Source organism: Nerophis lumbriciformis, linkage group LG20 (assembly GCF_033978685.3).
Source record: "Nerophis lumbriciformis linkage group LG20, RoL_Nlum_v2.1, whole genome shotgun sequence".
NCBI lineage: Eukaryota > Metazoa > Chordata > Actinopteri > Syngnathiformes > Syngnathidae > Nerophis > Nerophis lumbriciformis.
This window is the reverse complement of record NC_084567.2, coordinates 4685001-4695000: the sequence shown is the minus strand read 5'-3', so window position 1 is coordinate 4695000 and position 10000 is coordinate 4685001. Positions and strand designations below refer to the sequence as shown.

Genomic DNA, 10000 nt, shown 5'->3' with positions numbered 1-10000 from the left:
TGTATGGGGCTTCCGCTTGCTCATGTAGGTGACAGCAAGGCATACTTGGTCAACAACCACACAGGTTACACTGACGGTGTCGGTATAAAAAAAACCCAACTTTAACACTCTTACTAATAATGCACCACACTGTGAACCCACACTAAACAAGAATGACAAACACATTTCGGGAGAACATCTGCACTGTTACACAACATAAACACAACAGGACAAATACCCAGAATCCCATGCAGCCCTCACTCTTCCGGGCTACATTATACACCCCCGCTACCAAACCCCGCCCACCTCAACGGACGCACAGAAGGGGGGGGGGGTTGATGTGTGAGGGAGCAGGGTTGGGGTGGGGGCGGGGTTTGGTGGTAGCAGGGGTGTATAATGTAGCCCGGAAGAGTCAGGGCTGCATGGGATTCTGGGTATTTATTCTGTTGTGTTTATGTTGTGTTAAGGTGCAGATGTTCTCTCGAAATGTGTTTGTCATTCTTATTTGGTTTTGGTTCAAAGCGTGGCGCATTATTAGTAAGAGTGTTAAAGTTGTTTTATATGGCCACCGTCAGTGTAACCTGTGTGGCTGTTGACCAAGTATGCCTTGCTGTCACTTGCGTGTGCAAGCAGAAGATGCATATATCAAGAGGCTGGGCTGGCACGCTGTAAATACAGATTGTAGAGGGTGCTAAATACTGTACCATCATGGTACGCCCTTATTATTATTGTAAGGGTGAAAATCGGAGAATATTAATCCCGAGAGTTTTCTGCAAGAGGCACTGAACTCCGGGAGTCTCCCGGGAAAATCGGGGGGGTCGGCAAGTAAGCTGCTGAGCCGCATCAGAGTGATCAAAGAGCCGCATGCGGCTCCGGAGCCGCGGGTTGCCGACCCCTGGTCTAGAGGCATTAAATCATTTAAACAATTGTAGGATTTGGCCGATTAGTCAATACGTCAATCCATCAAACGAAAAATGAATTGTGTGGTGTTCGGGTCTGTGGGGCCCGTTTTAATTTTTTATTAAAAGAAAAATTATACAATTAATGTACAGAACATCAAAAGGTCAAATGTGCGAGAAAATGAGAGCAGACAGTGTTGACAAACAATGTTGCAACCTTGTGTGGGAACCGCAGGTGCAGAAACACAAAAGAAGAATCCCCGTGGGATGCAGAAACCGGCAGAGAAATTTTCCGTGCAACGTTCATATTGTTGTTACTCAGCCAGCGTTTGTGGGTCTGATGGACCCGTCGCATTTTGTGGCTTTTAATGCCTCACAATCAAACACTTTTATGTTCAAATACTGAACAGATGTTTATTGGGATAAGGTAAACATCTGTTCAGTATTTTATAGGGGTGTAATGGTACGTGTATTTGTATTGAACCGTTTCGGTACGGGGGTTCCGTCCGGTCCGGTTCGGCGGTGTACCGAACGAGTTTCCACACGGACATATTAAGTAGCGTAACGCGCGTTGTGTAAACAATACACACCGAGGCACAGCACACGGCATGCTAGCAGCTAACGTGCTAACTGACCATATGTCCTCTTTTGCGGAGCTGTCAGGGCGGAGTTTCTTAAATGCTTCAAATGTCCGGCATTTTGAGTTAGGGTTGCGTGTATTTTCAATGTACGTTCAGGGTTAAGAAGGGGTTAAAAACAAAACAAATTGTGCGCGCAGCAGCATTGGTGAGGGAGGGGCAGAGACAGAGAGAGTGAGAGAGTTATGATAAACGCGCATGCGTCGCCAGGCTTTTTATCCTTGTTTGTGAATGACTGAGCATTTCATGGAAGCTGCTTTTATACCCAATCATGGCACCCACCTGTTCCCAATTTGCCTGTTCACCTGTGGGATCTTCCAAATAAGTGTTTGATGAGCATTCCTCAACTTTCTCAGTCTTTTTTGCTACATGTTGCAGGCATCAAATTCCAAATGAGCTAATATTTGCAGAAAACAACAAAGTTTACCAGTTCAAACATGAAATATCTTGTCTTTGCAGTCTATTCAATTGAATATAAGTTGAAAAGGATTTGCAAATCATTGTAGTCTGTTTTTATTTACCATTTACACAACGTGACAACTTCACTGGTTTTGGGGTTTTGTACAATACAAAGCCGGACCACTAGATGCTACCACAGAAAAATAAATAAAGATACATTCCCAGGTGAAACAGTCTTGTGAGCCAATTCTAATTGACTAAATAGTGAAACATTATGTAAACGTTTCAATTATTCCAGATTCTCAAATGCTAACAATTGTGTGTGTATACAGACAATTGTTAGCATTTGACTATACATACCAGTGTTTTAAGATATATTTTGCAAAGCAGTAATTATAGTCTCAAATGATGTGTTGTTGTTGCGTGTCGGTGCTGTCTAGAGCTCGGCAGAGTAACCGTGTAATACTCTTCCATATCAGTAGGTGGCAGCAGGTAGCTAATTGCTAAGGCAGCGTGCAGGTAAAAAGGTTGTCAGGACTTGGACTGTGGCGTGGTTTGTTCTCCCGTGGTGCAAATGAACATTTGGACCAGTCATGGCGTGAAGGTAAATACATGATTTATTTATCAAAAAAAAGAATAAACGAAAAGCGCGCACAATAGCGGAGGTAAAAAAAAACTAGACTATAAACACAAAACTTGCACATTGGCAGAAACTATGAACAATTAAACAAAACACTAACTGTGGCTTAACAAACAAAAACTTACTTGGCATGGAACCGGCATGAAAAAAAGAGTAGCAAGGGTCATCAGGGTGTGGAGAGAGTGCAGGAGCATAAATGCGGGGATGTCGTCAGAACGAACAACAGAAAATGAATGAACTTAAATACTATGGACATGATTAGTGAAAGCAGGTGCGTGACTCAAAACGTGAAACAGGTGCGTGACGTGACAGGTGAAAACTAATGGTTGCTATGGTGACAAGAGTGCACAATGAGTCCAAACGTGGAACAGGTGCGTGACGTGACAGGTGAAACTAATGGTTGCTATGGTGACAAAACAAAACAAAAGTGCACAAAAAGTCCAAAATTTAAACCGAACATTACTAAAACAAAACATGATCACACAGACATGACAAAGGTGTCTAATGCTTAAACCAAAAATAGACAAAAGGTGAGTGCCCCTAAGAAAAGGCATTGAAGCTTAGGGAAGGCGATGCAGAACGAAACTAAAACTGAACTGGCTACAAAGTAGACAAAAACAGAATGCTGGACGACAGCAAAGACTTACTGTGGAGCAAAGACGGCGTCCACAAAGTACATCCGAACATGACATGACAATCAACAATGTCCCCCACAAAGAAGGATAAAAACAACTGAAATATTCTTGATTGCTAAAACAAAGCAGGTGTGGGAAATATGAGGAAGACATGAAAACTGCTACAGGAAAATACCGAAAAAAGAGAAAAAGCCACCAAAATAGGAGCGCAAGACAAGAAGTAAAACACTACACACAGGAAAACAGCAGAAAAGTCCAAATAAGTCAGGGTGTGATGTGACAGGTGGTGACAGTACACCTACTTTGAGACAAGAGCTATAGTGATGCATGCTTTGTTATGCTTTAAAGTCATAACCAACAATTGCGACAACGACTTTTTACTGTCAACTAAGTTTCGTTTTTTTAATGATTTTTTCCTTGTGGTGTGCCTCCGCATTATTTCTACGGAAAAAATGTGCCTTGGCTCAAAAAAGGTTGAAAAACACTGATATATATATACTAACCATATGCACTCGAACATGGGCACAATTTTTGTTATAATGGCATTAAAAAGCATTATATTAGATTTGCTGACACCTGTAGAAACACTGTAAAATAGAAATTTGAATAGAAACTTGAGTCATGATACAATACTGTAATATTGTGACATACAGTCATGGTCAAAAGTGTACATACACTTGTAAAGAACATCATGTCATGGCTGTCTTGAGTTTCCAATCATTTCTACAACTCTTATTTTTTTGTGATAGAGTGATTGGAGCACATACTTGTTGGTCACAAAAAACATTCATTAAGTTTGTGGTTCTTTTATGAATTTATTATGGCTCTACTGAAAATGTGCTGGGTCAAAAGTATACATACAGCAATGTTAATATTTGCTTACATCATACTTGCCAACCTTGAGACCTCCGATTTCGGGAGGTGGGGGGTGGGGCGTGGTTAAGATATATATATATATATATATATATATATATATATAAGAAATACTTGACTTTCAGTGAATTCTAGCTATATATATATATATATATATATATATATATATATATATATATATATATATATATATATATAAATAAAAGAAATACTTGAATTTCAGTGTTCATTTATTTACACATATACACACACATAACACTCATCTACTCATTGTTGAGTTAAGGGTTGAATTGTCCATCCTTGTTCTATTCTCTGTCACTATTTCAGAACACACACATTATACAAATATACATTATAAAATCAATAAGAAAACGGGAGCTCTAATTTGGGAGTCTGAATTAGGATCAGAAGTTCCTATATAAACATTGCGCACTCACGTCGCCTTTTTGTATTGATTACTGCAGCTGTACACTGGATTCATTCACAAGTACAAACTACAACTCACAAACACTTTAGAGTTAGGCTCCACCATCAGAATGTGTACTTAAACTTATAAAGATCACATGGATATTATTCAGTGAGTTGATTCACCAAAACTAACCTGTTATACAGGAGGAAAAAGCAAACAGGACGTTTCAATTGTTCACAGACTGGTCGCGCTCATCAGAATGACAAGACACTTCCGGTCTGCAGGTGATAGCATTCAATTGGGAAGAAACGCCCTACTGCCCCCTACTGACCAATGTGAATACTGATAAATGTGCAATGACAGCTCCAAAAACGAATTTAAACCACAAAATAAAATAAATAAATCAACACAAAAATGTGACACATTATGGGTGGGTCACATATGCATGTACAGTAGATGGCAGTATTGTCCTGTTTAAAAGTGTCACAACATTGCTGTTTACGGCAGACGAACTGCTTTACGGTAGACGAAGACTTGACTGCTGTTGTTGTGTGTTGTTACCGCGCTGGGAGGACGTTAATGAAACTGCCTAACAATAAACCCACATAAGAAACCAAGAACTCGCCCTCGATCATTAGCTGTTTATATTGTGGGAAAGCGGACGTGTGAACAGGCTGTCAACACGTCACTCAGGTCCGCATGGAGCTGGAGGGGGCGTTGCCTCCAGCTCCGCCTGAATTTCGGGAGATTTTCGGGAGAAAATTTGTCCCGGGAGGTTTTCGGGAGAGACGCTGAATTTCGGGAGTCTCCCGGAAAATCCGGGAGGGTTGGCAAGTATGGCTTACATGTCCCTTGGCAAGTTTCCCTGCAATAAGGCGCTTTTGGTAGCCATCCACAAGCTTCTGCTTGAATGTTTGACCACTCCTCTTGGGGCTGTATAGCTCGGTTGGTAGAGTGGCCGTGCCATTAACTTGAGGGTTCCAGGTTCGATCCCCGCTCCCGCCATCCTAGTCACTGCCGTTGTGTCCTTGGGCAAGACACTTTACCCACCTGCTCCCAGTGCCACCCACACTGCTTTAAATGTAACTTAGATATTGGGTTTCACTATGTAAAGCGCTTTGAGTCACTAGAGAAAAAGAGCTATATAAATATAATTCACTTCTTGACAAAATTGGTGCAGTTCAGCTAAATGTGTTGGTTTTCTGACAGGGACTTGTTTCTTCAGCATTGTCCACACGTTTAAAGGGGAACATTATCACAATTTCAGAATTGTTAAAACCATTAAAAATCAGTTCCCAGTGGCTTATTATATTTTTCGAAGTTTTTTTCAAAATTTTACCCATCATGCAATATCCCTAAAGAAAAGCTTCAAAGTGCCTGATTTTAACCATCGTTATATACACCCGTCCATTTTCCTGTGACGTCACATAGTGAAGCCAACACAAACAAACATGGCGGAAAGAACAGCAAGCTATAGCGACATTAGCTCGGATTCAGACTCGGATTTCAGCGGTTTAAGCGATTCAACAGATTACGCATGTATTGAAACGGATGGTTGTAGTGTGGAGGCAGGTAGCGAAAACGAAATTGAAGAAGAAACTGAAGCTATTGAGCCATATCGGTTTGAACCGTATGCAAGCGAAACCGACGAAAACGACACGACAGCCAGCGACACGGGAGAAAGCGAGGACGAATTCGGCGATCGCCTTCTAACCAACGATTGGTATGTGTTTGTTTGGCATTAAAGGAAACTAACAACTATGAACTAGGTTTACAGCATATGAAATACATTTGGCAACAACATGCACTTTGAGAGTGCAGACAGCCCAATTTTCATCAATTAATATATTCTGTAGACATACCCTCATCCGCGCTCTTTTCCTGAAAGCTGATCTGTCCAGTTTTGGAGTTGATGTCAGCAGGCCAGGGAAGCTAGGGTCGATATTCTTCTCTTGATCATCTTCGGTGGCATAAGGAACGGTGTGAGCCAAGACATCCAGGGGGTTTAGCTCGCTCGTCTGCGGGAACAAACTGCCGCCATTGCTTGCCGTGCTACCGAGGTCCTTTGTCCCTGAATTGCTCACACACTCCGGCAGATTCAATGGGGGTCTGGCGGCAGATTTCTTTGACTTTATCGTTGGAAATGCATCTGCTTTGAGTGTCACAGGATATCCACACATTCTTGCCATCTCTGTCGTAGCATAGCTTTTGTCGATAAAGTGTGCGGAACAAACGACTGACCATTTCGTCGGCTTTCCCCACAGCCTCGTATTTTGAACAAATTTCGTCCAATTTCTTGCCACTTTCGCATCTTTGGGCCACTGGTGCAACTTGAATCCGTCCCTGTTGGTGTTGTTACACCCTCCGACAACACACCGACGAGGCATGATGTCTCCAAGGTACGGAAAACAGTCGAAAAAACGGAAAATAACAGAGCTAATTTGACTCGGTGTTTGAGAAAATGGCAGATTGCTTCCCGATGTGACATCATCGCTTCGAGAGCGAATATTAGAAAGACGTTTAATTCGCCAAAATTCACCCATTTAGAGTTCGGAAATCGGTTAAAAAAATATATGGTCTTTTTTCTGCAACATCAAGGTATATATTGACGCTTACATAGGTCTGGTTATAATGTTCCCCTTTAATGGTTATGTGAAGCTATTTATTGGCAAACAACTGTTTTCTCTTTTTAAATCAAAATGACAAAAGAAAGTACCCAAATGACCCTGATCAAAAGTTTACATACCCCAGTGACTTTGATCTGATAACATGCACAAAGGTTGACACAAACAGGTTTGAATGGCTAATCAAGGTTCCAATCCTCACCTGTGACCTTTTTGTTTGTAATTAATGTGTGTGTATAAAATGGGCTGCATGGTCGAGTGGCCAAAAAGCCACCACCATGCTTGACGGTAGGTATGGTGTTCCTGGGATTAAAGGCCTCACCTTTTCTCCTCCTAACATATTGCTGGGTATTGTGGCCAAACAGCTCAATTTGTGTTTAATTTGACCTCACATGGACAAAGATAAGACCTTCTGGAGGAAAGTTCTGTGGTCAGATGAAACTAAAATTGAGCTGTTTGGCCACAATACCCAGCAATATGTTTGGAGGAGAAAAGGTGAGGGCTTTAATCCCAGGAACACCACGCCCAGCGTCAAGCATGGTGGTGGTAGTATTATGCTCTGGGCCTGTTTTGCTGCCAATGGAACTGGTGCTTGACAGAGAGTAAATGGGACAATGAAAAAGGAGGATTACCTCCAAATTCCTTACAATGTATGTAATCTTTTGACCACGACTGTATATTGCGATACGCTACAAAATTCACAGACATTTTTTTTAATACAGCTTAAAATACAAGTAGTATATACAGTATGTACACTAGATGACAGTAATAATTCATTGGACAAACTGTGTCAAAACAACTAAGTAATCCAAATGATCTCATTCATTGCAATTGTACAGAGTGGATCGAATTTCTTTCCATTTAAATGTAAAAAAAAAAATCCTCTACTTCTTAACTGTTGACTTCTTAAAAATAGATATGTTTATGGAAAAATCTGGCGATATGTTTCCATATTGATGTGTTCTCCCCCCACATCGGGAAGCAATCCGCCATTTTCTCACTTTCGTCGGTGTGTTGTCGGAGGTTGTAACAACACGAACAGGGACGGATTCAAGTTGCATCAGTGGCCCAAAGATGCCAAAGTGGCAAGAAATTGGACGAAATTTGTTCAAAATACGAGGGTGTGGGGAAAGCCGACGAAAATGGTCAGTCGTTTGTTCCGCACACTTTACCGACGAAAGCTATGCTACGACAGAGATGGCAAGAATGTGTGGATATCCTGCGACACTCAAGGCAGATGCTGACATCAACTCCAAAACTGGACAGATCAGCTTTCAGGAAAAGAGAGCGGATGAGGGTATGTGTACAGAATATATTAATTGATGAAAATTTTATTCATTACTAGCGGTTTTACGTCAATTATTATACATAAACTGTGTTTACCAATAATTTAGCTTAAAAACTTTTATTTTTTTCAATCATTCGAGTACATTCGGGTAGTCTTGTGTAATGCAGTATTTTGTGTCTATTTAGGTATGGTTAACCTGAGTGCTGAAATCGTAGAAAAATATATGTTCTTAGCGCGCCTGAATTGGGCTGTCTGCACTCTCAAAGTGCATGTTGTTGCCAAATGTATTTCATATGCTGTAAACCTAGTTCATAGTTGTTAGTTTCCTTTAATGCCAAACAAACACATACCAATCGTTGGTTAGAAGGCGATCGCCGAATTCGTCCTCGCTTTCTCCCGTGTCGCTGGCTGTCGTGTCGTTTGTCGGTTTCGCTTGCATACGGTTCAAACCGATATGGCTCAATAGCTTCAGTTTCTTCTTCAATTTGGTTTTCGCTACCTGCCTCCACACTACAACCATCCGTTTCAATACATGCGTAATCTGTTGAATCGCTTAAGCCGCTGAAATCCGAGTCTGAATCCGAGCTAATGTCGCTATAGCTTGCTGTTCTTTCCGCCATGTTTGTTTGTGTTGTTTCACTATGTGACGTCACAGAAAAATGGACGGGTGGTTAAAATCAGGCACTTTGAAGCTTTTTTTTAGGGATATTGCGTGATGGTGATGATGATTGCCAGATTTATTTTCCCATGGCACAAAATAACATGGTTCAACGTCTTATTGACTGCCTGCACGACATCAAAGTCTGGCTTTCAGCTAACTTCCTGAGCCTAAATGAAGATAAAACAGAAGTTATGTTGTTCGGTCCAAGTCGCTCTCCCTCCCCCAACGTTGACCTCGGCACTCTGACCCCGAATCTCAGCGACTGTGTCACAAACCTGGGGGTAAAGTTCGACTCAGATTTTAAATTCGAAAAACAAATCAGCATCGTCGTACAAAAAAGCTTTTATCAATTACGCCAAATAGCGAAAGTGAAACCGCTTCTATCAGGACATGATCTTGAGAAATTAATCCACGCCTTTATCTCGACTCGTCTTGATTACTGTAATGCCCTGTATGTAGGCATTAGCCAGGCCTCCCTCGCCCGCCTGCAGCTCATGCAGAACTCTGCTGCTCGTCTGCTAACACAGACCAGCAGACGTGAGCACATCACCCCTATTTTAGCGTCCCTTCACTGGCTCCCTGTGCGTTATCGAATCAATTTTAAACTCCTTTTATTTGTTTTTAAATGTCTAAACAACCTCGCACCAACCTATCTCTCCGACCTCCTTCAGCCTTACTGCCCCACCCGATCCTTAAGATCAGCCGATCAGCTGCTGTTGACGGTCCCTGACACAAGGCTGAAGCTTAGAGGTGACAGAGCTTTCGCCATTGCTGCTCCCAAGCTCTGGAACGACCTACCTCTGAGTGTTAGACAAGCCTCCTCTCTTCCTGTTTTTAAATCTCTCTTAAAAACTTACTTTTATTCCATGGCTTTTAACACTGAGTGATATCCATCCTGCAATGGCGCCCCATAACACACCTGCTGTGAACCTGTTTTTATGTTTTTATTTATTCT

At 41.7% G+C, this 10000-nt stretch overlaps 1 protein-coding gene across 1 annotated transcript in view; it reads left to right on the top strand.

Annotated features, from left to right (window-relative positions):
- LOC133619251 (uncharacterized) overlaps window positions 1–10000 on the top strand; it is a 13410-nt gene that overhangs the window by 2028 nt on the left and 1382 nt on the right. The window lies entirely within an intron of this gene.